The sequence below is a fragment of the Bos javanicus genome, chromosome 17, assembly GCF_032452875.1.
Source record: "Bos javanicus breed banteng chromosome 17, ARS-OSU_banteng_1.0, whole genome shotgun sequence".
NCBI lineage: Eukaryota > Metazoa > Chordata > Mammalia > Artiodactyla > Bovidae > Bos > Bos javanicus.
Window position 1 is genome coordinate 46,981,200 of NC_083884.1, and position 26,949 is coordinate 47,008,148.

At 42.9% G+C, this 26,949-nt stretch overlaps 1 protein-coding gene across 9 annotated transcripts in view; it reads left to right on the plus strand.

The window, feature by feature from the left end:
• Nucleotides 1–26,949, plus strand: part of RIMBP2 (RIMS binding protein 2) — a 325,711-nt gene that overhangs the window by 81,721 nt on the left and 217,041 nt on the right. Inside the window, exon 2 of one of the 9 annotated variants that reach the window (XM_061384504.1) lies at nucleotides 28–10,268. The exons of the other annotated variants lie outside the window; for them this stretch is intronic. The gene's annotated coding sequence lies outside the window, so the exon portion shown is untranslated. The remainder of the gene's footprint in view (nucleotides 1–27; nucleotides 10,269–26,949) is intronic. 9 annotated transcript variants of the gene reach the window in all.

The window sequence follows — 26,949 nt, forward strand, 5'->3', positions numbered from 1 at the left end:
TGTGTGTGTGTGTGTGTTTATTTCTAGGCTTTCTATCCTATTCCATTGATTTCTGTGTCTGTTTTTGCACCAGTACCAATGTGTTTTGATGACTGTAGCTTTGTAGTATAGTCTAAACTCAGGGAGCCTGATTCCTACAGCTCTGTTGTTCTTTCTCAAGACTGTTTTGGTTCTTTGGGTCTTTTGTATTTCCATACAAATTTTAAAAGGGAAAGGCCATCAGCCAGTCCACAAGTCATTATTCCCAGGGTAGCTGTTAGAATTGGAGGATCAGGGGTTTGGAGAGTTGGGAATTTCAAATGGATCCAAGACTCTCAGGTGAGGAGAAAATCTGTACAATCATTTTGTGGAGATGAGCTGAAAGACTGTTCGTTTCCTACCAATCCCTCAGTCCCAGTGAAAGGCAATATTGTGTGGTGGTTATAGCACATGCTCAGTTAAGAGGGACTACCTGGTGTAAAGTCTGGTGTTCTCTGCCTTGCTGTGTGATCCTGAATAAGTAGCTTGGTTTTCTTATCCAAGAAATAAATATAATGATATGACTTGATTCATAAACCTGTTGCTATATGGATCAAATGAATTGAATAAGGCCTAGCGTTTGGAAGGGGATAATAAATATTAGTTGATGTTGGTTGTGAAAATAACATGTTATTATTTTAACTGGGACAGCCTGGCTTCTAAGACTAGGCTCAGAGACCCAGGTAGAGCAAGGGACCTCCTTGAAGTTTGAGCTACCCTTTGGGACATCTCTTTCAATCAGTCCTTAAAAAAATTTTTTTTAATCTTTTTTTCCCCACTTTTATTAAGTATAATTGGCATATATACAACTTTAAGGTATATTTTATATGCATCATGAAGTGATTATCACATTATGTTTAGTGAACATCCATCATCTTATATAGATACAAAACTAAAGAAATAGATAACATTTTTTCTTGTGATTGTAATTTAAAATTCGCTCTCATAACAACTTTCATATATAACTTACAGCAGTGTTAATTATATTTATCATTTTGTGCATTATATCTCTAGTACTTATTTATCTTTCTTGTGATTCAATATTTTACAGATTGTATTCCGTTTAAAGTTATTATAAAATATTGATTATATTCCTTGTGCTGTATAATATATCCTTGTAGCTTATTTATTTTATACATAGTAGTTTGTATCCCTTAGTCCCCTACCCCTGTCTTGCTCCTTCCCCACCAGTAACCACTGATCTGTTCTCTTTATATCTGTGAGTCTGTTTCTTTTACATCGTATTCAATCAGTGTTTTATTTTATTTGACCACAGCATGCGGCCTGTGAGAATCTTAGTTCCCTGACCAGGGATTGAACCTGGGTCCCTGGCAGTGGAAGCATGGCATCCTAACCACTGGACCAGCAAGGAATTCCTTTATTTTTATTTTGCTTAAAATTTTTTTATTGTGGTAAGAACACTTAATATGAGATATACCCTCTTAACAAAATTTTAAGTGCATAATACATCATTGTTAACTACAAGCATGACATTGTACAGCAGGTTTCTAGAACTTATTCATCTTAGATGACAAAAACAAAACAGAGAATCCGGAAATAAAGCCACATAAATACAGTCAACTGGTTGACTGGGGCACCAAGGCTATGTAACAAACGGTGCTGGGAAAACTGGACATCCACATGCAAAAGAATGAAATTGTACTCTTAACTTAGATCGTACACCCAAAGCAACTCAAAATGGATAAAGATTTAACTGCAAGACCTGGAACTGTAAAACTCCTGGAAGAAAACAGAAGGGGAAAGCTTCATGGTGGTGGCTTGGCAATGATTTCTTGGATATGACAGCAGTAGACCTTATATTCCCACTCTGTCCCCAGGCCCCTGTGCCAGTGCAAAGAGTTTTCAGGCACGGAGGGCAGGGGGCTGCAGAGTGCCATGGTCAGACATGACTTTGACCCAGGCTTCTGCTATTTGCAAGTTGTATGACGTTTTCTCATACAACTTTTCTCATCTGTACAATGTTGCTGTTGTTATTTAATTGCTCAGTCATGTCCAACTCTTTTGTGACCCCATGGACTGTAGTCTGCCAGGCTCCTCTGTTCCTGGGATTTTTCAGGCAAGAATACTAGAGTGGGTTGCCATTTCCTTCACCAGGGTATCTTCCTGACCCAGGGATTGAACCCCATGTCTCTTGCTTGGAAGGCGGATTCTTTACCACTAAGCCACCTGGGAAGCCCCCATCTGTACAGTGGGGGTAAGTATTACCAGACATGTACTTGTGCTGATCAGTGCTTGCTGCCCCTGCTCAGAATCCAGGTGCAGCCAGGCTCAGCGCCCCCTCTCGGTGCTGACCGCGTCCTGTAGTGCTCCTGGAACATTCTCAGCTGTGTACCTACCCGGGGAAGTTGAGGGACCCTCAATGTGCTGACTCATTTTCCGGGACTCACCCAGCAGGGTCACCTCCTTAATTCCCCATGATGCCAGGACCAACATAGACACAGTCTGTTTTTCTGTTTTAAACTCCTGTTAATTCTTAGGCACTAACGAGGGCCTCTCAGCCCAGGAGGCTGATTAGAAGGGAAGAATTGAGTGGGACAATTAGGACGCAGAAGAAGGGAAGGACGGCAGGAGTCCTAATCCCCAAACAAGCTAGTGTGAGATCAGGCTTAACGTTAAATACGTCATCCATCAAACAGTCATCCTCCGGCCACTTGGAGGCCAGTCCCCTGAGGTTCAGGTCAGGTGGCCTGATGTGGGTAATCACTTAGTTCTCTCCCTTAATGGCAAACAACAGACTAGGGATGAGGACTCTTGCACTTGGGTAATCTTGTAATTATGGTGTTGCATCTTTAAATGGCTCAGGGTAAACAGGATGCTGGAATTACGAAAGATGTATAATAAATGTTTAAATTGATGATGACACCGAGGTTGCTCTAGGTGCTAGGAAGTCTCCGTCTTGACATGATTTAGCTTTATTACGGGTAGGTCTCTCTTATCTTTGGTTTAGAACATTCCTAGCAGTTTTCTAGTATTAAAGTTGTTAATTTAACATTTCCAAAAGCCCAGGGAATAAAGTTAGCTATTTCTCACATTCAGAAAAGAGAAGGCTTTTTTCTTTGAAAATATCGGAAGTTGAGAGTCATTATGATCTTGGAGGAGGAGCAGTGAGCAGTCCTGAAGAGAGATCTTAGCTCTCTGCCCAGGGACTGGACCTGCGTAGCTCAAGTGGTAAAGAATCTGCCTGTGATGCAGGAGACGTGGGAGACGTGGGTTCAATCCCTGGGTGGGGAAGATCCCTGGAGGAGGAAATGGCAACCAACTCCAGTATTCTTGCCTGGGAAATCCCATGGACAGAGGAGCCTGCTGGGCTACAGTTCATGGAGTTGCAAAGAGTAGGACACAACTGGGAAAGGATTCACCTGGTTCACAAGCCTGGACGGAAATCAGGAGTCCTAACCTCCAGTCCAGCAGGGGCTAGAGATTAGAAGCAAAGTGACTCTGCCTCTTTTCCCGATTTGAAAGCAAGAATATTTAAGGAGACAAAATTATAAAAACAGCTATGAATTTATTACTAGAGACACAGCACAAGTGAGCGAGTATGCAGAAAAGCAGTTTATTCTTTCGAGACAGAGGCAAGGCAGAGATGCACACCCAGAGAGGAATGAGGGTGTCCTGAATGAGGAGCGAAGTAAAGAGGTGATGTAAACCTCTTCTATAGGACAGTCCTTCCAGGGCTTTGTTTACCTTTGACCAATTATCTCCTCTTTCCACACCTGACTGGTCCTGGGATCCTCTCCAAGATGCATGCCCAACTTTTTTGCTGAGATGGATCCCATCACAGAGGCCTATGGATGCATGTCCACACTTGTTATTGGATAGGACCCCCTTCCTTTTTGACCCCCAAGAAGCATGTGCTTCCTGCACATGTGCAGACAGGGAAGTCCTCCTTGACCTCGGGAGTGAGCGCCTTGTCTGTCTACTTCAGCAGAGCTCAGCTTCTGCCGCTAGCTTTGTCCTTGGAGTGTCTGGGTGAGAACAAAGCTTCAGTTTTACTCCACTTGACAAACGCCAGCTCTCCAGTCCAGGAGCCCACGTATCTCCTACCTCGATTACCCTTTCCCCCTCAGTCTATACTGGCCATCTGACCTATGGGGCTGCCCATCATGGGGCAGAGGTGAAGCCGAGTGTGGTCCATGCAGCCAGACTCCCAAGTGAGTTCAAATCCCGACTTTTCACCTCCCGAGCTGTTTGACTCACGGGGTGACTAACTTCTCTGTGCCTCCGATTCTTCCCTGTACCAGGCACACAGAACCACATTCCTGACCTCAGGGAATTCCAAGATTCCATAGGACACTTTACTTAGAACAGTGCTTAGTATGTAAGAGCAATCGCACTGGTAGCTGCTGTTATTGACACCGATAATTAACATTAAAAGAGAAAATCAGATTTCTGAAGTAAGTTTTTGGTTTTTTTTTTTTAAAATAACCATACACTGAGCTTCAGTTTGAAAATTAAAAAGTGATTGGGCTGAAGAAAAGCCTCATCTATGACAGACGGTTGGACACACACAACTGTTTCAGGGCTTCTAGCAAGAGCAAAATTAATTTTCATGTAAGATGATTAAGCAGATGAAACAATTCTTGTGCAGTAAATGTGACTAAATACAGGTGTTGCCTCTCATACCTGAGCTCAGGTACACACCATCCTCTGCAGTGGCCCCTTTTGCTTGCTCTCAGAGCCTTTAAACATTTTTTTGCTGTCAAATGTATTTTAAAGAAGTCAAGAGGAGAGAAATAGCCTATTGTATTTGCAATTTTTCTTCCTTCATTACTGATGTTCCAAGGTTCCTTCTGGTATCATTTCTCATTTGTCTAAAGAACTTCCTGAAGCAATTATTTAGAGCAGATTGCTGACAATGAATCCCCCCTGGTTTTCCTTCATCTGAGCATAATTTTTAACAATGACTGGACTTTTATTTTTTATTTATTTGTTTATTTTTGGCTATGTTGGGTCTTCATTGCTGCATGTGAGCTTTCTCTAGTTGCAGAGTGTTGGGCACTCTCTAATTTCGGTTCATGGGCTTCTCACTGCGGTGGCTTCTCTTGTTCTGGAGCATTGCTCTAGGTGCACGGGCTGTAGTAGTTGGAGCATGCGGGCTCAGTAGCTGTGACTGGCTGGCTCTAGGGTGTGCAGGCTTCAGTATCTCAGAGTCTTTATATTTGAGCAGCGTGGATGCTTCCAAATGGTGGGTCTTTTGCCATCTTCCTTTTGGCTGAAATGGCTACGGTGAGGAGTGACATGGTGAGGAATCCACCGTGAGGGTTTGCAAGTGCAGGGGAGCCTCCTGCGAGCTGCAGAAACAGTGTGTATCTGAGGGTAGAGTTAATTATTCAAGCCAATGAGGACCAACGAGAAAGTGAGCGAGGCCGCCAGCGGGCCAAGCGGGCCAGATCACAGATGCTGGATGCTGAGGCGCCCCTTGCACACCATCCTTGATGGAGTGGTCCATGAGTCTGCAGCTCTCTAGAATTATTTTATTGACTTACATCTCTGGAAAATGTAGCAGCCGGACTGCTTTTCCTGGGGGAGGTTTTTATCTTGGCTTTCAATTTTCACTAGTTAATGTACTGTCATTCACAGCCAAGCAGAAACACAAGAAATGGAATCTTTTATTCAACAGATAGTCACAGAGCCCTTTCCATGAGGCAGGTGCCATTCTGAGGACTGGGGACACGACAGGGTCATTCCAAAACCTTGCTGTCGGGGAGAACATCCCCCTCGGATGCAGTCAACCTGGTGAAGAGGAAAAAATCCACTCATCCAGAAAGTGTAGATGCTTGTTGTGTACAAAAGAACAGCAATTAAAGGGGTGGGATGCTTTTGGGGTCAATGAAGAAATCAGTAGACTTTCTAAAAAAAGATCAATTTTAGGTTGACAGAAATGATGGTCAGAAAGTAGAGAATTCCTATGGACCTTCGCTCCTCCCTACCCACAGTTTTCCGTATTACCTATATCTTGGGTTAGTGAATACGTCTATCACAACTGATGTGCCCATGTTAATACATTATTATTATTTTTTATGGTCATTAGCTCACTAAATTTTATTTTTTATTGACATATAGTGATTTACAATGTTGTGTTGATTACTGCTATACAGAAAAATGATTCAGATATATATATATATATATGTATGTATGTATTCCTTTTTTATATTCTTTTCCATTATGGTTTATCCCAGGATATTGAATAGAGTTCCCTGTTCTATACAGTAGGACCTCCTTGTTTATCCACTGATACATTAACTACAGTCCAGAGTTTACATGACAGTTCACTCTTCTTTTTTGACAGTTTACTGTTGATGTTGTACATTCTGTGAGTTTGGACAAATGTCTATGACATGTATCCACAATTATGGTCTCATACAGAGTGGTTTTACTGCCTTAAACATTCCCTGGGTTCTGCCTATTTATTCCTCCCTCCTTTCCCATGCCCTGACAACCACTGATCTTGATTTTCACCATAGTTTTTCCCTTTCCAGAATGTCATAGAGTTAGAATCATACAGTGAGTAGCCTTTTCAGATTTTTTTTCACTTACTAATATGCATTTAAGGTTCTTCTACCTCTTTTTGTAGCTTAATAGCTCATTTCATCTTTGCTGTTGCTGTTAAGTCACTAAGTCTTTGCGACCCCGTGGACTGCAGCATGCCAGCCTCCCCATCCTCCACCATCTCCCGTAGTTGGCTCAAATTCATGTCCGTTGAGTCAGTGATGCTATCTAACCATCTCATCCTCTGTTACCCACTTTCTCCCTTTGCCTTCAATCTTTTCCAGCATCAGGGTATTTTCCAGTGAGTTGGCTCTTCATATCAGGTGGCCAAAGTATTGGAGCTTCAGCTTCAGCATTAGTCCTTCCAAGGAATATTCAGCATTGATTTCCTTTAGGATTGACTGGTTTGATCTCCTTGCAGTCCAAGGAACTCTCAAGAGTCTTCTGCAGCACCACAGCTCAAAAGCATCAGTTCTTCAGTGCTCAGCTTTCTTTATGATCCAACTCTTAAATCCGTACATGACTAATGGAAAAACCATAGCTTTGACTATATGGACCTTTGTCAGCAAAGTGATGTCTCTGTTTTTTAATATACTGTTTAGGTTTGTCATAGCTTTCCTTCCAAGGAGCAAGCATCTTTTAATTTCATATCAGTGTTGAATAATAACCCATTGTTGAGATGGACCACAGTTTGTTTATCCACCGAATACTGAAGGATATATTAGTTGCTTAGTTTAAGCAGATCCCAACAATGGAGATTCCAAAACAGGGCAGCTTTCCTTTGTACTGATCTAGGAAGACCCTGGAGAAATCAGGCAGACAGAACATTGGGGGATGTCTATGTTTTGGATATAAATTGAGTAACTGACAAGTTATTCACCAAATGACATCTTGTAGCAAATAGACATTGGTGATGTCATCATACCAAGAAAGTTGGGGGTAGGTCTCAGGAATCTTTATAATCCACAGTCACTAAATTTGCATGTTGCAAAACCTGATTTTCTCAACTATTTATCCAGTGCTCAAAACACTGACGAAATTCACCAAATAACTTTAAGAAAATCTTTAACATTTTATTACTGGAGTATAATTGCTTTATAATGTTGTGTTTCTACTGTACAACGAAGTGAATCATCTATATGTTTACATATGTCCTCTCCTTATTGAACCTCCCTCCCACTTTAAGAATCTTAATAACCAAAGTCACTAGAGCTGGTATGGTACAGGGTACTAGTAATTTGGACAGTCTTTCTTCCTGTTTTCATAAGCTGTACACTAAGAGATCCAAGTGTAGGTCAGAAGGTTTCTGGATGAATGACAAATTTAAAAAATACAGAAATAGCTAAAGGATATTTACACCAAGCTTCTATAGCTCCATCTTATTCTGTTATTCATTAGAGTTGCTTCTGATCAAGTCCTAGGAATCTTTTTCTCCCGGCAAACAGCACAGGGAATACATTAACAAACCCGTCATCTTCATTAATTTCAGAATTCCTTCTATGTGGCCCAAATCTTCTGTTCTAATTATGCTGCTCTTACTGTATTATACTACTTCCATTTTAATGAGACTGCTTCTTGAACTCAGTAATTTTGTAACTAATTACACCAAAATATTGTGCTTTCTTCAGTGTAATCTGCTATTTTATTCATTTGTTCTTTTCGTTCTTCTGTTCAACACATGGTTATTGTGCGTTTACTGTAATCCTGGCACCAGTCTCAGGGGACACAGTGGGGAATGAGATGATAAGAGGCCTGGCATTTTAATGGGGCCACAGAAGACTAACATTTTTAAATGGTGATGGAGGAGGGTAGATGCTGTGTGCTTTAGACTGGATGCCTTAGACGGCTTCAATGGGGAGGTGATGTCTGAACCAAGACCTGAAGACAGGAAGGGAATAGGGTGGGTAAAAATAGGAAGATTCAGTTCAGCAGAACATCTCGGGGCAGAAACACAGTGGCTATGGAGTATGGAATCTTTTATTTATGCCACTACAAACACTTCTCTGGTTTCTGTTTTTCTGTTTCCTGCTCCATTGATCTGGGTCTTGGAGTGAGGACGAGGCGGGGCAGAGTATTGCTGACTTTCTTCAGACACAGAGTATGCATGGGAGATAAACCTCTGTCATTTGAAGCCACTGACATTTGAGGGCTACTTGTTACTTCAGCATAACTGAGCCCATCCTGACTGATACACATTTCAAGGCCACACTGAAGCTGAAAACTTCATTCATTTGGTATTTCAATATATGTTTATGTAGCTTCTTTGGATGGACACCATGGGTGGCTTAGAATAACACAGAGAATATCGTAGGCATGGTCTTATCCTCATAGGGCTTACGGTCAGTTGGGAACAGAGGTCAGTAGGGGACAGAGGCCAGCTGGGGCAGGGGCCTGCTTGGGTTGCAGGTTTTCTACGGCAGTCAGCAGCAGCCTGTCCAGGAGGTGTAGAGAAGGTGGACTGTTGGTTAATGTGGAGCGGGGTCTTGCCAGGCTGATAGAGAACAGTGGGGGAAAAGCTTAGGATACATTGACAGGAGGATAGTTTAAAGGGCAAAGTCCAAACTACATGGGTAAAGAAATGAATAGAGGAACAGACTTGTTGCAGGGTGGGACAGAGGAGAGAGAGGAGGGTGGGGAGTAGTAGGGCTTCATGTGGCTGAAACAAGGAAATCAGATGAAATGCAGGCTTTAAATCCTCAGGAAAAAATGACCAAGAAGCAGGGCTTCCCTGGTGGCTCAGATGGTAAAGAATCTGCCTGTAATATAGGAGACTTGGGTTTAATTCCTGAGTCAGGAAGATCCCCTTGGGGAAGGGAATGGCTACCCGCTCCAGTATTCTGGCTTGGAGAATGCTATGGACAGAGGAGCCTGGCTGGTTACAGTCCATGGGGTCGCAAAGAGTCAGACATGACTAGCAACTAACGCACTAGGAACAGTAGCAGGAATGAGAATAAAGCCACTACACCATTAGTTACGGTTCTTTGGGAACCCAGGAGTGGTTCATGTTGTCATATGACTGGGGTCTTCTCAGCTCTAAACATCAGACTGTTCTCTGGATGCTATGACTTAATTAATGCTGTTATTTCCGGGTGTTGGAGCTCTCACTGCTATTGAGAGAATGCATGCAAAGCATTTCACAGTGCAAAACCTTTGATAGAGACGAACTCTTTCTCCTCTGACTTCATCACCCCTTCAGTTTATCTTGTCAATTCCCAAACATTTGCACCTTCTCTCTCTCTCTCCAAAGGTACACTCCTCTTGCAAGAGGACAGAGATGCTCCTCTCCTAAGAATCAGACTCCCACGTGGAGTTCCCTCTCGGTCCTTCATCTCATGGAGGATGTATTTGGGGTGGGGTGATTTGGAGGGGAGGAGAGTGATGGAGGAAGAGAAGGTGGTGTCCTGTAACACGATTCGTCGTCAAAACACACGTTTCGCCTGTGGCTGTGAAAGCCGTGTTCTTTTTATCTGCGTGACTCATTATGACAGATATGCCATGTGCCGAACAGTTCCCATTTGGAGATTGAATTACCATCCTATTCAGCTGACACAAAGCAGTTCCTGGCCGGCTCGGGCAGTCCATGAATAAGTAAATAGTCTTCCAGCTTGGTGCCGAGCATAAACATCGGAGGAGGCTTGGAGAGGCTGGCATCCACAGGGGATAGGAAGCTGGTGTTGCCTGGGGGCGTGGGCCCCAGGCTAGTCCATCTGATCCACTAGGGCACTGATCCCCAGCATCTTGTAAGTACCTGCTTTGTGGATGGGGAAGGGTCTGCTGGATTAATGAGATGTGGTTTAGACACAGAGGCAGGAAATTCACCCTCCTGGACTGGGCTGGCTCAGGACTGGAGAACTGCCTTCATGCGCTGAGACCCGGGAGAGGAATCTGCAGCTTCTGAGTAGCTTCTGAGTCTCTGATCATTCCCGGTTTCAAAGCCTTTGGGTCTTACTTGTGGCTTCAATTGTTGTTGCTACCCTCTGCACTTTGCTTCCCAATCTGTTCTCAGGCCAGCATCAGGGTCGCAAGGATCCTCTGCACTCAGGGTCAGTTCACTGGGCAAATTGTGAGCAGGACACTTGGAATACACTGTGCCTCAGTATAGAAGGCAGCGGTTTAACTTGCTGCCGTGTGGAGCAGTTCTTATTTATTCACTCAACCTGACTCTCCCAGGAAATCTCTGCTCTGTTTGAAACCGTTTGGTTTTGCTTATTTGAGCATCACATAACGGGTGTTACAAACAGCACATACTTAGAGTTGCAGTGTCTTCAGTGGGCGTTTTTACCTTTGTTTTGTATTCAGTTTGGGGGCAGCACTTGCCAGTTCTTTAAGCCCAGTTCGTGAGACTGGGTTGAACACCGTGAAGGTTTCAGGTAATGAATATAATAAGAGAATGGATGTTATTGTAGTATTTTTATGTTGTGTGTGTATATATATATATATTCATTAAAATAATTTGTGTAAAATATCAAGAAGATAGTGCTGGCTGTAAGACCAGTGGATTCTTGTGTGTGTGTGTGTGTGTATCCTATGTGTTTTATTTATTTAGTTTTTACTTTATATCAGAGTATAGTTGACTTACAGTGTTGTGTTAGTTCCAAGTATACAGCAAAGTGATTTAGCTATGTATATATGTATATCTATTCCTTTTCTTATTCTTTTCCCATATAGGTTATTATTACTACTGAGACTTCCCTGTGCTAGACAATAGGTCCCTGATGATTATTTTATATATAGTGTATGTATGTTAGCCCCACATTCCTAATTTATCTCTCACCCACCTTTCTCCTTCAGAAACTATAAGTTTGTTTTCTAAGAAGGTCAGTGGATTCTGTTCTGTTTTTTTTTTTTTTCTATTTATTCTGGTAGTCAAGAGATAGATGAAATGAGTGGAGTGTGTTCTGAACATTAAGTAGCTAGAACTGGATTTTCTCTCATGGCAGAAGGATTTATTCTGCACTCTGTGATGAACATGTTTATAGGGCAAAGCAGGTGGGCAGTGTTTTCAGTTGCTTGGCATTTGGTAGCAGCAGTAAATTGTGCATTAATAAATCATTGCTTTTCTTTCCCTATCTGCTCCAGCAGCTCTGTTAATTAAAACTTTGTATGAAGTGATAGTTGAGCTGTACATCCAATTTTACTTCAGACTCATTAGACTTGGTTATGCACATCCCCTCAAAGGCATTATCTTGCTGGACCACTTTTGAATTAATAATAATCACACTTCACATAGAAGCATATAGAGGAGGTTTTCGTGCTTTGTAATCATTAACAAGCTCTCCAGTCAGCCTGGTGAGATGGAGAGACATTACAGCCACTTAGCCCCTATTAGGAGTGGGCCGGGGAAAAGGGGCAGGGGGCAGAAAGGTATCGAGGATGCAAGAAGACCCCAGAGCCCAGAGAGATTAAGGAAGAGAAGAGGTAAATTTACTTAACACACAGTTGTTGTTTAGTTGCTAAGTCATTCCGATTCTTTGCAACCGCATGGACCATAAGTCCACCAGGCTCCTCTGTCCATGGGATTTCCCAGGCAAAAATGCTGGAGTGGGTTGCCATTCCCTTCTCCAGGGTATCTTCCTGAGCCAGGGATCAAGCCCGCATCTCCTTCACTGGCAGGCAGATTCTTTACCTACTTGATCTTGATCTACTTGGGAAGCCCAGTTTGCTAAATGCATCGAGAGGCTAGGAATTATTGTCCTATTTTTTTTTTTCTCTTTTGTAGAATTAGGAAGTATTTGCACAGCATGCAAGTTAACAGAGTTTCCTGTATTCTTTTTTTTTAATGTCATCTTTAACCATTCCCTAAGAGAGACATTCCAGGAAGTGGATTGTTGGAAGGCTTTGGTGGGTTTGTGTTCAGAGGGGTTGGTCAATACAGATGCAGTGCTTCTGTGATGGGATTCTCACTGGCGGTCTCTGTACTTTGATTCACTTTTTACTTGGCCCATTTGATTGTCTGTCGAGACCACCCTGTGTTCTCATGACTTAGTGATTGGTTTTGGAGCAAGATCCTGACAGCTTAGTGGATATCTGTGGGGCTAGTCAGTGATGGGCTCACTCCCATGGCAGGGAACTGAACATTTTGTCTTGAAAGCTCCAAATATCCCCATATGGAGGTATTTGCCCTTGAATGGATTGCTTTTTTTTTTTTTTACCAAAATGATATTTCCAATCTCCTGCCTGGTTTAAGGGTGGTTGAGGAAGTGCCCAGCTACTCAGATCATGCTCATCATTTCCGCAGACAGCCTCTGTTAATTTCTCGTTTTTCAATATAGCGCTCCACTGCTGTGAGCTCTGCCTGCCTCTGTGTCCTGAGCTCTGCTGTCAACCCCTTCCAGGAAATAAACCTCCGATCTCCGGTCTAGACATCTTCCCCTTACATCTCCTTTGCACGTCATTCTAAATCTTATTAAAGTCTGGCTTGAATGCAAATGACACAAGCATGTCCTGGCCTCCCCTGTCAGAATCTGGTCCTGGAGGGACCCAGTCTTATTGATGTGTGGGTCTGACAACCGCCAGGAACTCCATAGGTACTCAGAAGGGGGTTGCTATATTGAAATAAACTGAATTTTGGTCATGAGAGGGGCTGGGACCTGGAACCCTTTGCTGCAGGGCTGCAATGCTTGCACCTGGACACTCCTCTCCTGGAGCAACAAAATACAAAGAAACTGTATGTGACTAAAAATAACTGTGCATGCCCCATTGGGGCAAATTCTGAACAAAGGATACAAAAAGACCAAAACACCCAACTGACACCCCTAAAGAGCCTGAGGCAAAAGCAGGCTCCTGGGCATGCCCCCTGCAGTAACACCTGCAAAAGCAGGGGAAAAACACCGAAGCCATCCCTCCAGCCTGAGCCCTGGACACGATTCCTACCCTCACCCTAAATAAGGAACCAGCTGGCCCCCCACCTCGGGGAGTGAGCAAGCAAGGGAACCTGTTGTTTGTTTTTGCTCCCTCCTGCTACAGCACAGGCCACTAATAAAGCCTTGCCTGAATTTCTTGTCTGGCTTCTGATCAGTTTCTGTTGATCGGGGAAGAGCAAGAACCCTGGTCAGTATTGGTCATATGAATTTTCAATTCCAAATTCCAGGCTAAAGCCCAACTTTATGTTAGTTCTTCTCTTGTCCACGCTGCTTCCTTTGAACCCGAGGCACTCTGGAGCCTTTGAATGACACCTGAGATAATTCAGTACATCATCTTATTCTGTGATTCTAAGAAGTTTACAGACACTTCATTAACAAAATAAGAGGGAAGTAAAATAACTTCTGTTTTTTTCATGATTGTTTATGTCAACCTGAAGGTGTACTGAAATAGGGGAATTTCTGTTTTTAAGTATATAAGAGCAAGATGGGAATTCTCCCAAGAGTTTGCAACATGCAGCATACTCGTTGGCTTTATATATTGATTTTTATTCATTAATTTGACCTACAGTGACACCTCTTATCATCCATGGGCATCAGTCATGTTGATATAATTAAGGACATGTATAGAGCAGGTCTGGATGATGACTTGGGTCTTGGTTCTGTCCCTCTTGCCATCAGCTGGTGGCATGTCACAGTTATACAAAAAGGGATAATTAACCCTGCACACAATTTCTCATGTCACATTCGGGGACTTGGAATTCTACTCAAAGAGTCGTGAAAGCCTAGTGTTGGGGTGTGTGCATATTTTTGCATTGTTCCACACCAGAATGTTTGGGTGATGGGAAGGGAAAGTGTCAAGCTGGGAAGATCATGAGTTAAGCCTCAGCCATGTCACTTACTTAAGCCCCCAGGGCTATAAACTAGAAAATGACAACATGTTCTCTGACTTTGCCTGCATTGTGGGCACAGAGGAAGGTGAAAGAGGCAGAAAAGCCAACTTACAAGCCATTCTTTGTCATAGAAGATGATACACTTCTTCCTACAGTTTAGAAGGGACCCTTCAGACTAGAAGCCTGTGAGTCTAGAAGACCCATTTGATCAGACCCAAGCTTTGGAAGATTCACTTGGCAATTTCTCGCTTTGTGTCCTGAGACCAGGAACCCAGCAGTGGAGCTTTGTGCTGAGTTGTCTTTACTTCCACTGGAGGCTTTACTCCCTGTCTCATTCAGGGCTGTGTCCAGTCTCTTATTTAAGGATCTATTCAAGACATGTTTATCAAGGTTTATCAAGGACTTGTTTATCAAGGACTTGCCTGGTGGTCTAGTGGTTAATAATCCTCCTTCCAGTGCAGGGGGATGTGGGTTTGATCCCTGGTCTGGGAAGTAAGATCCCACATGCCTCGGAGCAGCTAAGCCCATAGGCTGCAGCTGCGGAGCCTTCACACCATGACTAGAAGGAAACCCAGGCCCTGCAATGAAGACCCAAGTGCTGCAACTAAGACCTAATGCAGCCAGACAAGTAAGTGTTTTTTGAAAGGCCACCTGTATGTCAGTTAGTTGAGGAGGTCAGAACTGTGAACAAAACAAGTGTCTGTGCCCTTGTGGAGACAGCAGTGTCATGGGGGATGGCAGTGCAAAGGTCCTGGGGCAAGAAGCAACTTGATGCATGAGGTGTGTTTTTGTGGACACAGATGGGGAAATGGTGGAGACAGGCAGCTCATTTAGGACCTTATAGGTTGTGTTGTGATAAAGATTTTAAGTTTTTTAAAAAAATTATATATTTATTTGGCTGCATTGGGTTTTAGTTTCACCACACGAGAAAGAAGCACTGACATATATACACTATGATGTATAAAATAGCTAGCTAGTGGGAAGCCGCTGTATAACACAGGGAGCCCAGCCTGGTGCTCTGTGACAACCCAGAGGGTGGGATGCGGGGAGGATAGGGAGGCTCAACAGGGAGGGGATATATGAATATAGATAAAATTATGGCTGATTCGCATTGTTGTGTGGCAGAAACCAACACAATTCTGAGTATAACGCAGAAGGTGAACCAGCCGGGGCTTGGCTTTGGGGGTTGCTTTTGATAGAAATGGGAAGATCCCCTGGAGAAGGAAATGACAACCTGCTCCAGTATTCTTGCCTGGGAGATCCAATGGACAGAGAAGCCTGGTGGGCCACAGTCCATGGGGTTGCAAAAGAGTTGGACACAACTGAGTGACTGAGCACACATTATACTTGATAGAAATAAATGGATCAGAATCTTTTATTCCAGTAAACATTATGGTTGGGAGTTAATGGTGCTGATCGAGGTGGTGCTGGGCATGGTCAGGTGGAGGTGATGACACTGATGGTATTGATGATCATGATGGTGACGGTATTGTTGATGGTGCTGGTGATGGTGGGAATGGACCCAGCCAGTTTGTGTTTGTTAGAAATTCACACCCGATCCTGTGATTTCTATATTCTGTGTTCATTTCCTCTGGCAGGAGACATAAAGAGTCTACGTGAAACTCAGCTGTTTCAGATATAGGATATACACTTGGTAACCATCCATTTCCCATCACTCTAGAGCCCCAAACTCCCATCATTTAATTTGTAAAGGCAGGGTTCTTGAAGATGGGAGGATGCCTGGACAATATTCCAAACCCTTTATCTTTCATTGTAATCAATCTGAGAGTACCTGTTTCTTCAATGGATATCATTTATAAGAAGAGGCATTGGTCTACAATGCCCTCGACAGACACATTTTGTCATTAGGGACACTTTCCTAGGGGATGTGTCTCAATTGAGTGAGGCGGGTTATTATTTGTGGGTAATTTTTTTGAGTTCATTGATTTTCTGTATCCTGGGGGACCCAGAAGTTACACAGTTCTCTCAGGGGTAGCAGGCAGGTTATTTCGGGATCTTATTACTTGATGCTTTTTAACTTGGGTCATTCAGGGGTGAAAGCTGCAGAGCAGAGTGATGTGCGTGTGTGTGAAGCTTTCCTATATTTGGAATGGGCTGATCTTTTTTTTTTCTGATAGATTGTTGGCTGCTTGGAATTGCAGATGCATCATTACGTTATTGCATTTAAATTTAGCTCTTGTTCTCACTTTGGAAGGGAATGGAATGTTTGAATTATTTCACCGTGAAGGGAAAGCAATTAGAAAAATAGATCCTCGTGACTTATCGAAATACGAGGTCTAAGCAGCGAGTTTCAAAGGGGGCTGCATATTTGACTCAGAGGAGGAGGCTCTTGTGGATACCTTCAATGTGGAGCAAATTAAAGTGTCCTTAAACACACCTTGATGATCACTAAGGTTTAAGCTCTTTGAGGGCAGCATATGTATCAGCCTGTCATGATCATTATTTTCAATAGGATTGTATCCATTCTTTTAAACAGGGGCCAGGGCCCCTCTGTGTAAATAAAACATGAAAATGTTTATTCCTAGACCCAAGATAGAGAAATTATGTCATCAACAACACTTTCACAGAGGCTGTGAATATATGGATACGTGGAAACATCTTAAACATCTTTATCAGATTTCAAGGTCAAGAGATGCTTCTAGAAGTCACATTTTACAGAGGTGTGTAAAGTTAAAAGTCTCCTGTATAACTTTCACATCCTTGATCCCCATCAATTACTATTGATTACTATTAACAATTCAGAGGTTAAAGTGTCTGCCTGCAATGCGGGAGACCAGGGTTCGATCTCTGGGTCGGGAAGATCCCCTGGAGAAGGAAATGGAAATCCACTCCAGTATTCTTGCCTGGAGAATCTCATGGAGAAGCCTGGTGGGCTACAGTCCATGGGGTCGCAAAGAGTCGGACACGACTGAGCGACTTCACTTCACTTCAGAATTTTCAGACCCTTTCTTGTCCATCCATACACACATCTACATTCACAAATATATACAAATATACATGCCTTGATATACAGATGTCTATGCACATGCAAAATGGGATATGTATATATGTGTGCATCCATGACTCAGGCAGGAAATTGGTATGTTCACGGTAAAACTCAAGTGTCTTTGATTCTCTCCCTTTCACCAATCTTACTACGGTCATCAGTTTCGTCTTTCTGGACCTTTTTCTACATGTAATTGTGTGTGTGGAGAGTCTAACAACCCGACTCTGTACACTGTAGGTGTTTCAGTCAATGTTTGCTGAACCCAGGAATCGTTGGGAGGAAGTGGACCCGGTGGTCCACTGGCACTTGGGCTGCACATATGTTCGTTTATTCTACCTCATTGATAAGTTGCATCATTCTTGCCTCCTGGAGTTGGCTGTCTGTTTATTCAATGCCATGAGCTCTTCTCTGCCTCTGTAGAGAATTTTGGTGACTGTCAGCCTGGGGAAAAAAATGAAAGTGTTCGTTACTCAGTCGTGTCCAACTCTTTGTGACTCCATGGACAGTAATCCACCAGGCTCCTCTGTCCATGGAATTCTCCAGGCGAGAATACTGAAGTTGGTAGCCATTTCCTTCTCAAGGGGATCTTCCTGACCCAGGGATCAAACCCAGGTTTCCTGCATTGCAGGCAGATTCTTTACCATTTGAGCCACCAGGGAAGCCTGGGGAAGACATATCCTAAATCTGTCGGTCAACCCAGTATTTGCAGAGTGCTCTATAGGTAACCTCATAGACAAAGACATTCAGCAAAGCCCAGATACAGTCATAGTGTTACTGGGAAAAAATAGAATTCTTTATTAAAAATTTTATTTATTAAAAACTCTTAAATATTAAAAATTATTTTAAAATTTATTAAAAATAACTAGCACCTTAGCCAATGGTTTCATGATAGTAATATAAATTTCCTCTTTTCTCAGGAGATAAATCTGTACCTTTCATCTTTATTAGGTTAATTATTTCATGGTCAACCAATACATTTTCAATCATTGTATTATGCAGGTTTCAAATGTATAGCATATAACTGAGCAACTGTATTCACTACAGAGTGGTCACCACTCTGAATATGGTTACCATCCTTCATCATATAGTTGACCTTCTTCTTCACATATTTTACCCTCTTTCCAACCCCCTTCCCCTCTGGTAGCAACTAATCTGATCTCTGTACCTATGAGTTTGTTCTTATTTTTTTAGATTTCACAAATTAGTGAAATCACATGTTATTTGTCTTTTTGCACCTCAGTTATTTCACTAAGCATAATGCCCTCAAGGTCCATTCACGTTGTCACAGATGGCAGGATTGCATTCTTTTTGTGGCTGAGTAATATTCCATTGTGTACATATACCGTATCTTCTTTATCTATTCACCTGTTTATGGGCACTGAGGTTGTTTCTGTATCTTGGCTATCGTATTTATCTTCTTAGATTCATGTTTTTACATTCTTTGAATAAATTCCCGGAAGTGGAATAGCTCGATCACATGATAGTTCTATTGTTAATTTTTTGAGAATCTCCAAACTGTTTTCCGAGGTTGCTACATCAATTTACATTCGCACCAATGGTGTGCAAAATTTCCCGTTTCTCCACATCTTCTCCAGCGTTTGTTACTTCTGGGCCTTTTGATGATAGTCACTCGGACAGGTGTGAACCTGGATGGTCACAGGCAAAAGAAAGAATTGGAGCACTGTCCTTTCCTAGACATAAACATTAACTCAAAATGGATTAACGACTTGAATATAAAACCTGAAAGCATAACATTCCTAGAAGCAGACACAAAAGGTACCCTCACTGATACCAGTCTAAGTGATGTTTTTGTGGGTCTCACTCCACAGTCAGGGGCAACAAGAACCAAAATAAACAGTGGGGACTACCTCAAACTAAAAAAGATCTGCACAGTAAAGGAAACCATGATCAAACCCTAAAGGCAACCTACCGAATGGGAGAATATATTAACAAATTATGTATCTGATCATGATTAATAACCAAAATATATAAAGAACTCAGGCAGCTCAATAACAAAAAACAATCTGATTTTAAAAATGGGCAAAGGACCTAAATAGACATTTTTTTTACCCAAAAGACATACAGATGGCCAAGAGGCGCATGAAAAGATGCTCAGCATCACTAATCATCAAGGAAATGCAAATCAGAACCACAATGAGATAAAGTTACCTTTTTCAATATCTTAGTGCCCATAAGACACATATGCTTGTTTAAGGAAAAGGAGCAGTTATCAGGTGAGACACAGAAACGGCAAAATCTGTGATGTTGGGGGAAGCAAGTTTCCTCCAACCTTGAGAGCTGCAAGGGGCTCCTGTGCTCCAAGACCAAACCAGAGACTATCTTTAGCTTGTACTCCTCGCAGGTTCTGGGGTCTCGCTTTTGGTTGGGGCCTTAGGACAGACTGTCTCAGTGTAATGTCATTTGTGCGGAAATGCCTAGTTAAAACAGCTCTTAATGTCATTACTCTTCATGACTAAGGCAATTATGTATTTTAAATTCCATTTTGCTTGTTTCTTTTTAAATAGTCAAGTCAGAATGGAATGGGCTCTGTTGATACTGAAGTTCAGTGCTAATTACAGTCACATGATTGTTAGTGCTGTCCTGGGCTTGCCAGGAAGTGCCCATGATGATGGCGTGCCATCTACACCCCGAGTCATGTCCCTCCATTTGCCTGCAAGGGCAATAAAAAGCAAAAGAGAGTACAAATGTGTTTGGCAAGGGCTTCAGAAATTGCTGTGAAACTCAGGCTCTCAGCTACAGCATATGGGTCTTGATAGCATCTGTTTCACTCTGATCTCTTGGCAAACCCAGACCCTGGAAGGTAGCTAATATGCTCCTTTTGTCCTGCAGAAAGAGAAATGATGCTGCAGATGTGGCTGTACTCTCAGAAAAGTCCTTGGGGCCTTGCCATATACTATGCTATTGTGTTTATCAGGACTCTTTTGCTTGTAAATGACAGAAAACTGGCTCAAACTAGCTTAAGCAAAAAGGGGAGTTAATTGACTGGTATAATTGATGAGAGCATAGCAACTGGCTTCAGGAATGGCTTGATCCAGGAGCTCAAACAATGTTTTGGGTTTCTGAGCCAGTTTCCTCTGTGTTGTCTTCAGTTTTAATCAGTCCCTTAACCATGCACTTAGGGTTCATAGGCCTAGTGTTATTTCCTCATTGACTTGACATCTCTAAAATTAGGCTTAAAAAGGCAACAGAACTTTGCATTATCATTTCTTGGGCTCTATATTTTTCACCTATGAAGGGGATTCACCCAAATTCTACCATTTAACACTCTTCTTTCAAAAGATCCATTTCCTGAAGCCTTGTGATCAGGATCAAGAGTTTTCAAGATCAGCTAAAGTACTTCCCCATATTAGCATGACCATGCTCCCCAGGAGACTAGGGTGAAAAATTCACTTAATCCTTCACTGGAAGACCACCTCTTCCTCCCTACAGAGATGTGCTTCTGCATTTGCAGGGCTCTCCATCTGGCCAGATCTCCTGGCCTGTGACTCACCTCCCCATTGCTAACAAAACTATGCCATGGAACACTGACAGTGGTCCAAGTCCCACCATGAGTTACAGGTTTGTCAGTTTCCATGTGTTCACCATGGCTGTGTGGGATGGCCCACTCTGGATCACTTGTTGTTGCCATTCAGTTGCTAAGTTGTGTCCAGCTCTTTGCGATCCCATGGACTGTAGCACAACAGGCTTCCTTGTCCTTCACTATCTCCTGGAGTTTTCTCAAACTCGTGTCCATTGAGTCAGTGATGCTACCTAAACATTTCATCCTCTGTTACCCACTTCTCCTCCCCTTAATCTTTCCTAGCATCAGGGTCTTTTTCAGTGAGTCAGCTCTTCACATCAGGTGGCCAAAGAATTGGAGCTTTAGCTTCAGCATCAGTCCTTCCAATGAATGTTCAGGGTTGATTTCCTTTAGGATTGACTGGTTTGATCTCCTTGCAGCCCAAGGGACTCTCAAGAGTCTTCTCTAGCACCACAATTTGAAATCACCAATTCTTCGGCGCTCAGCCTTCTTTATGGAGCAACCCTCACATCTGTCCATAGCTAATGGAAAAACCATAGCTTTGATTATATATTGTCGGCAAAGTGATGTCTCTGGTTTTTTTTTTTAATTTTATTTTATTTTTAAACTTTACAATATTGTATTAGTTTTGTTAATACAACTATCTAGGTTTGTCATGGAGAAGGTGATGGCATCCCACTCCAGTACTCTTGCCTGGAAAATCCCATGGACGGAGGAGCCTGGTAGGCTGCAGTCCATGGGGTCTCAAAGAGTCGGACACGACTGAGCGACTTCACTTTCACTTTTCAGTTTCATGCATTGGAGAAGGAAATGGCAACCCACTCCAGTGTTCTTGCCTGGAGAATCCCAGGGACGGGGAGCCTGGTGGGCTGCCGTCTATGGGGTCACACAGAGTCGGACACGACTGAAGCGACTTAGCAGCAGCAGCAGCAGCAGGTTTGTCATAGCTTTCCTTCCTAGAAACAAGCATCTTTTAATTTCATGACTGCAGTCATCATCTGTAGTGATTTTAGAGCCCCCCCAAAATAAAAGCTGTCACTGTTTTCACTTTTTCCCCAGAAGTGATGGGACCAGATGCCATGATCTTCGTTTTTTGAATGCTGAGTTTTAAGGCAGCTTTTTCATTCTCCTCTTTCACTTTCATCAAGAGACTCTTTAGTTTTTCTTTGCTTTCTGCCATAAGCGTGGTATCATCTGTGTATCTGAGATTGTTGATATTTCTCCTGGCAATCTTGATTTCAGCTTGCACTTCATCCAACCCTGCATTTCACATGATATACTCTGCATATAAGTTAAATAAGCAGGGTGACAATGTACAGCCTTGACATACTCCATTCCTGATTTGGAACCAGTCTGTTGTTCTATGTCCAGTTCTAACTGTTGCTTCTTGACCTGCATACAGATTTCTCAGGAGGCAGATAAGGTGGTCTGGTATTCCCATCTCTTGAATAATTTTCCACAGTTTGTTGTGATCTACACAGTCAAAGGCTCTGGTGTAATCAATAAAGCAGAAGTAGATGTTTTTCTGGAATTCTCTTGCTTTTTCTATGATCCAACAGATGTTGACAATTTGATATCTGGTTCCTCTGCCTTTTCTAAAACCAGCTTGGACATCTGGAAATTCACAGTTCACATGCTGTTGAAGCCTGGCTTGGAGAATTTTGAGCATTACTTTACTAGTGTGTGAGATGAGTGCAATTGTGCGTAGTTTGAGCATTCTTTTGCTTTGCTTTCTTTGGAATTGGTATGAAAACTGACCTTTTCCAGTCCTGTGGCCACTGCTGAGTTTTCCAAATTTGCTCCTATATTGAGTGCAGCACTTTCACAGCATCATCTTTTAGGATTGGAAATAGCTCAATTGGAATTCCATCACCTCACCTAGCTTTGCTCGTAGTGATGCTTCTTATGGCCCACTTGACTTCACATTCCAGGACGTCTAGCTCTAGGTGAGTGATCACACCTTCGTGGTTATCTGGGTCATGAAGGTCTGGGTCTGTTGTTTTAGCCACCATGATTGTGAAACTTTGTTATGATGGCCCCAGCAAACTGATATAAGGTCTTTTTTTTTTTTTAAGTTTTTAAAATTTAGTTTTTAATTAAAAAAATTAAACTCCAATTGTTTTACAATGTTGTGTTAGTTTCTGCTGTACAACAAGGTGAATCAGCTATATGTATACCTATATCTCCTCCCTCTTGAGCCTGCCTTCCGCCTCCCCATTCTACCCCGTAGGTCATCAAAGAGCACTGAGCTGAGAAAGTAGCACTGATGTATGTACACTACCATGTGTAAGATATATAGCTAGTGGGAAGCTGCTCTATAGCACTGGGAATTCAGCTCAGTGCTCTGTGATGAAAGGTTTTGAATTCTGGTATCCTAATTCTGGTAATCTTAAGAAGAGGCATTGCCTGGAAGAATTGATGGAAAGGAGAGGACCTGGGAATCTAAATAGTGGTGTCCATGGATGGGCCCTCAGGATGAACCCACTAGGATGACTCTGATGCAGCCCCTGGTTTTGGTGTTTGGGTGTCTCTGCTCGAGATGTAAAGTCAGGAGATATCCCGCCCGGTGTCTTTTTGTTCCTGGTGGTTAGAGGGACGTGCGTGCATGCTCAGTTGTGTCTGACTGTCTATGACCCCATGGACTGTAGCCTGCCAGGCTCCTCTGTCCATGGGATTATCCCAGCAAGAATACTGGAGTGGGTTGCCATTTCCTTTTCCAAGGGATCTTCCCAACACAGGGATTGAACCCGTGTCTCCTGAGGCTCCTGCTTTGGCAGGTGGATTCTTAACCACTGAGCCACCCAGGGAAGCCTGTGGTTGGAGGGGGCTGGATGCCAAATGCTTGCCATTCTCACCAGACCATATTCAAAGTGAAGCTGAGTGCTTTGGCCAGAAGAAAGGCGAGCACAGTTTCCACCATCCTTTATGTCCTTTGCTATTTGGATCCCAGAGCCTCTTTCTCCTTTCCTGCATTGAATCGTCGTGCTGGTGGGCACATCCCAGGGAAACACTGCCCTGCCATGGGCATCCATGAGCAGGGTCCTTAACGCCTCCATGAGCCTGCTGGAATGGTGGCTTTGCCTAGTGTGAGGTTATGGTGACTCCCAAGTTCAAAGGGCCAAGGACAGTGTCCTGTCTGCACGGGGCCACCTCTCCATGAACGCTGCCCAGTCAGCTTGCTTAGCCTTTAAGCATCTTCGACTTGCTCCTTTCCAGCCAGGTCTCACCCCCATCACCAATTAGTAACCAGGCAACAGAGCCTTTGCCACTGGCAAACACTATCAACAGAGAGCGGCCAGCTGCCCAAAGGAAATGGAAAAGCTTTGGGTTCCGAGAGGAGATTGATAAGGGAACATTATCACAGGTAGGAGCTTAATGTTTAACCTGTGGCCATGGACTAAGTCTGGTTCCCATGACGACACGGCTTTGTCAGATTAAGGCTACCTATGAGTCAGTCACTATGGAAAGCAGCAGAGACTCACATAAAAATATCCCAGGCTGTTTATTCAGAACTGTGGCTTCTGAAGTCTCTACTTGATTTAGTTCCTTGTTTGATGAGAGCTGCTAACTAGCAGGCAGACGCTCCACTCTGTAAGCTGGGCAGTTTTAGATTTCTTTGAATTTTTTTGTCTTTCTGACTTCACTTTGTGTGACAGTCTCTAGGTCCATCCACGTCTTTACAAATGACCCCATTTCGTTCCTTTTTATAGCTGAGTAATATTCCATTGTATATATGTACCACATCTTCTTTATTCATTCCTCTGTTGATGGACATTTGGGTTGCTTCCATGTCCTGGCTATTTCTGAGTTTTAGACAAAGACCCATCTCTGATCAAAGTCTGGGCTGTCGTTCAGACTTCCTTCCTTCATCGCTCCCTCCCTCCCCTTTCCCTCCCCTCCTTCTCTCCCTCTCCCCCCATTCCCTTCCCTCCTTACCTCCCTCCCTCTCTTCCTAAATGGGCTGTGCACTACATTCTTAGCAAGATCACTGTACAGTTGAATGTGACTGAAAGATCTCTTTTCCATCCTTTTCATGTGCAGTCTTACATTTGCTTTCTGTTGCTGTAATTTTGACTTCAAGGTTATTTACATTACAAAGCTATTAAAAAAAACATTTCCATCTCAATGCTTTTGAAGGAGGCATTTTGCCTGACTTTCTTTTTGAAATTCCATCAGTTGCCTGTATGCTCATTCAAATGTGGCCACGCAGTATAAAAAGATGCAAGAGCCCTGGGAGCGGGCAGAGCCAGGTAGAGAGGAGGTGACACAGTCCATTGGGATGATAGAGTGGGAGTCCTTCCCACCTGTTGAACAGATCCTACACCAGAAGGTTGAAGGAGGGAGGGAAAAAGGACTGAGAATGAAAAGGACTTGATCTTTTTTATCATTACCAAGAGAGACAGGTGTGAAGGGGAGGCAAGTCCAGATGTATTTAATATAGACTCAGGTGAGGCTAAGTTTGTTTTATCACGAATATATCCAGCTCATTTCTCTTTCTCCTTTGCCTTGAGTCTGACTTTCCTCAGAGGAGCAAGATGGTAGCTGTAATGGGTTGAATTCAGTTCCCACAAAAGATATGTTCCAATCCTAACCCCTGCTACCTGTGAATATAAGCTTATTTGAAAATGGAGTCCTTGCTGATGTAATGAAGACGTAGATTAGGATAAAGTCATACTGGATTAGTTCAGTTCAATTCAGTTGCTCAGTCGTGTCCAACTCTTTGCGACCCCGTGGACTGCAGCACGTTGGACCTCCCTGTCCAGGCAGGTCAGGTGGTCCGGTATTCTCATCTCTTTCAGAATTTTCCACAGTTTATTGTGATCCACACAGTCAAAGGCTTTGGCGTAGTAATAAAGCAGAAATAGACGTTTTTCTGGAACTCTCTTGCTTTTTCAATGATCCAGTGGATGTTGGCAATTTGATCTCTGGTTCCTCTGCCTTTTCTAAAACCAACTTGATTAAAATTTTGATTTTCTAAAACCAGATTGATTCTAAAACCATACTGGATTAGGGTGAGCCCTAAAAATCCAGTGACTTGGTATCTTTTTAAGAAGACAGTGTGAAGACCAGAGATACAGTATCTTTCTCTATTCAAATGGTTAGTACAGAGAAGATGGACTTTCCAAATTCAAACAATGGTGTTTTAGTCACAGATTTCTTCAGTTTCAAGTTAATGAAGAGTCCACTCAGTCTGATTAAAGCAAAATAGGATATTTATTGAGAGAAGGGCTTCAGGCATGGGTAGATCCGGGGGCTGAAGCAATGTCATCAGGATTTAGTTTCTATCTCCTGTCCCACCTTTCTTCTGCACCAGCTTCATCTCAGCAGGATCTTTCCATGTGGTGGTACCAGCAGCTCTAGGCTTTCTCTTTTCCTAGGATTTATTTTCCTAGGATTCCTAGGACTTATCCCTAAGTGGGATAAAAGGGACCTGCCTCTGCCTGATAGTTCAACAGGAATCCCAAGATTGTCTCTGATGGGAACATCTCAGCAATCAACCTGAGACATCATCTATTCCTTCACAATTATTTGCCTAAGGATAGGTGGCACTTTGACCAGATCTGGGTCATGTGCCTGCCCTGGACTGAATAGGAGAGCAGTCATTTCCCAGAGAGAAAGTGGAATACTATAACTAGAAGAATGGGGAATGGATATAGAGAAAGCAAAGCATGTTTTTCATAAAGACATTATGGGCCAGGGTGATCCAGGAGGACTTCCTGGAGGAGGAAGACCAGTGGCCCTGGGGGAGAGGCTGGATTCATGGAGGCAGAGGGAAGAATTCAAAAGCAAAGTATACTCTTCACAAAGACATTGTGGGCTAGGGTGATCAAGTAAGGCTTCCTGGAGGAGGAAGACCAGTGGCCCTGGGAGAGAGGCTGGATTCATAGAGGCAGAGGGAACAATTAAATTAATCAAACTTTGTCCAGTGCTTCTGCTCTGTGTACTATGGAAGATTTTGGAATGAGTAAGACATGAACTAGCCACTGCAAGAATCTGATATTCTGAGATGATAATGTGTGCTCATGAAAGTGGTAATTAGCCATGTTAGCCATCCAGGCAAAACATGAGAAGAAAATGTTACAGATATTAGACCATGGAGTTGGAAACCTACAAGTTTGG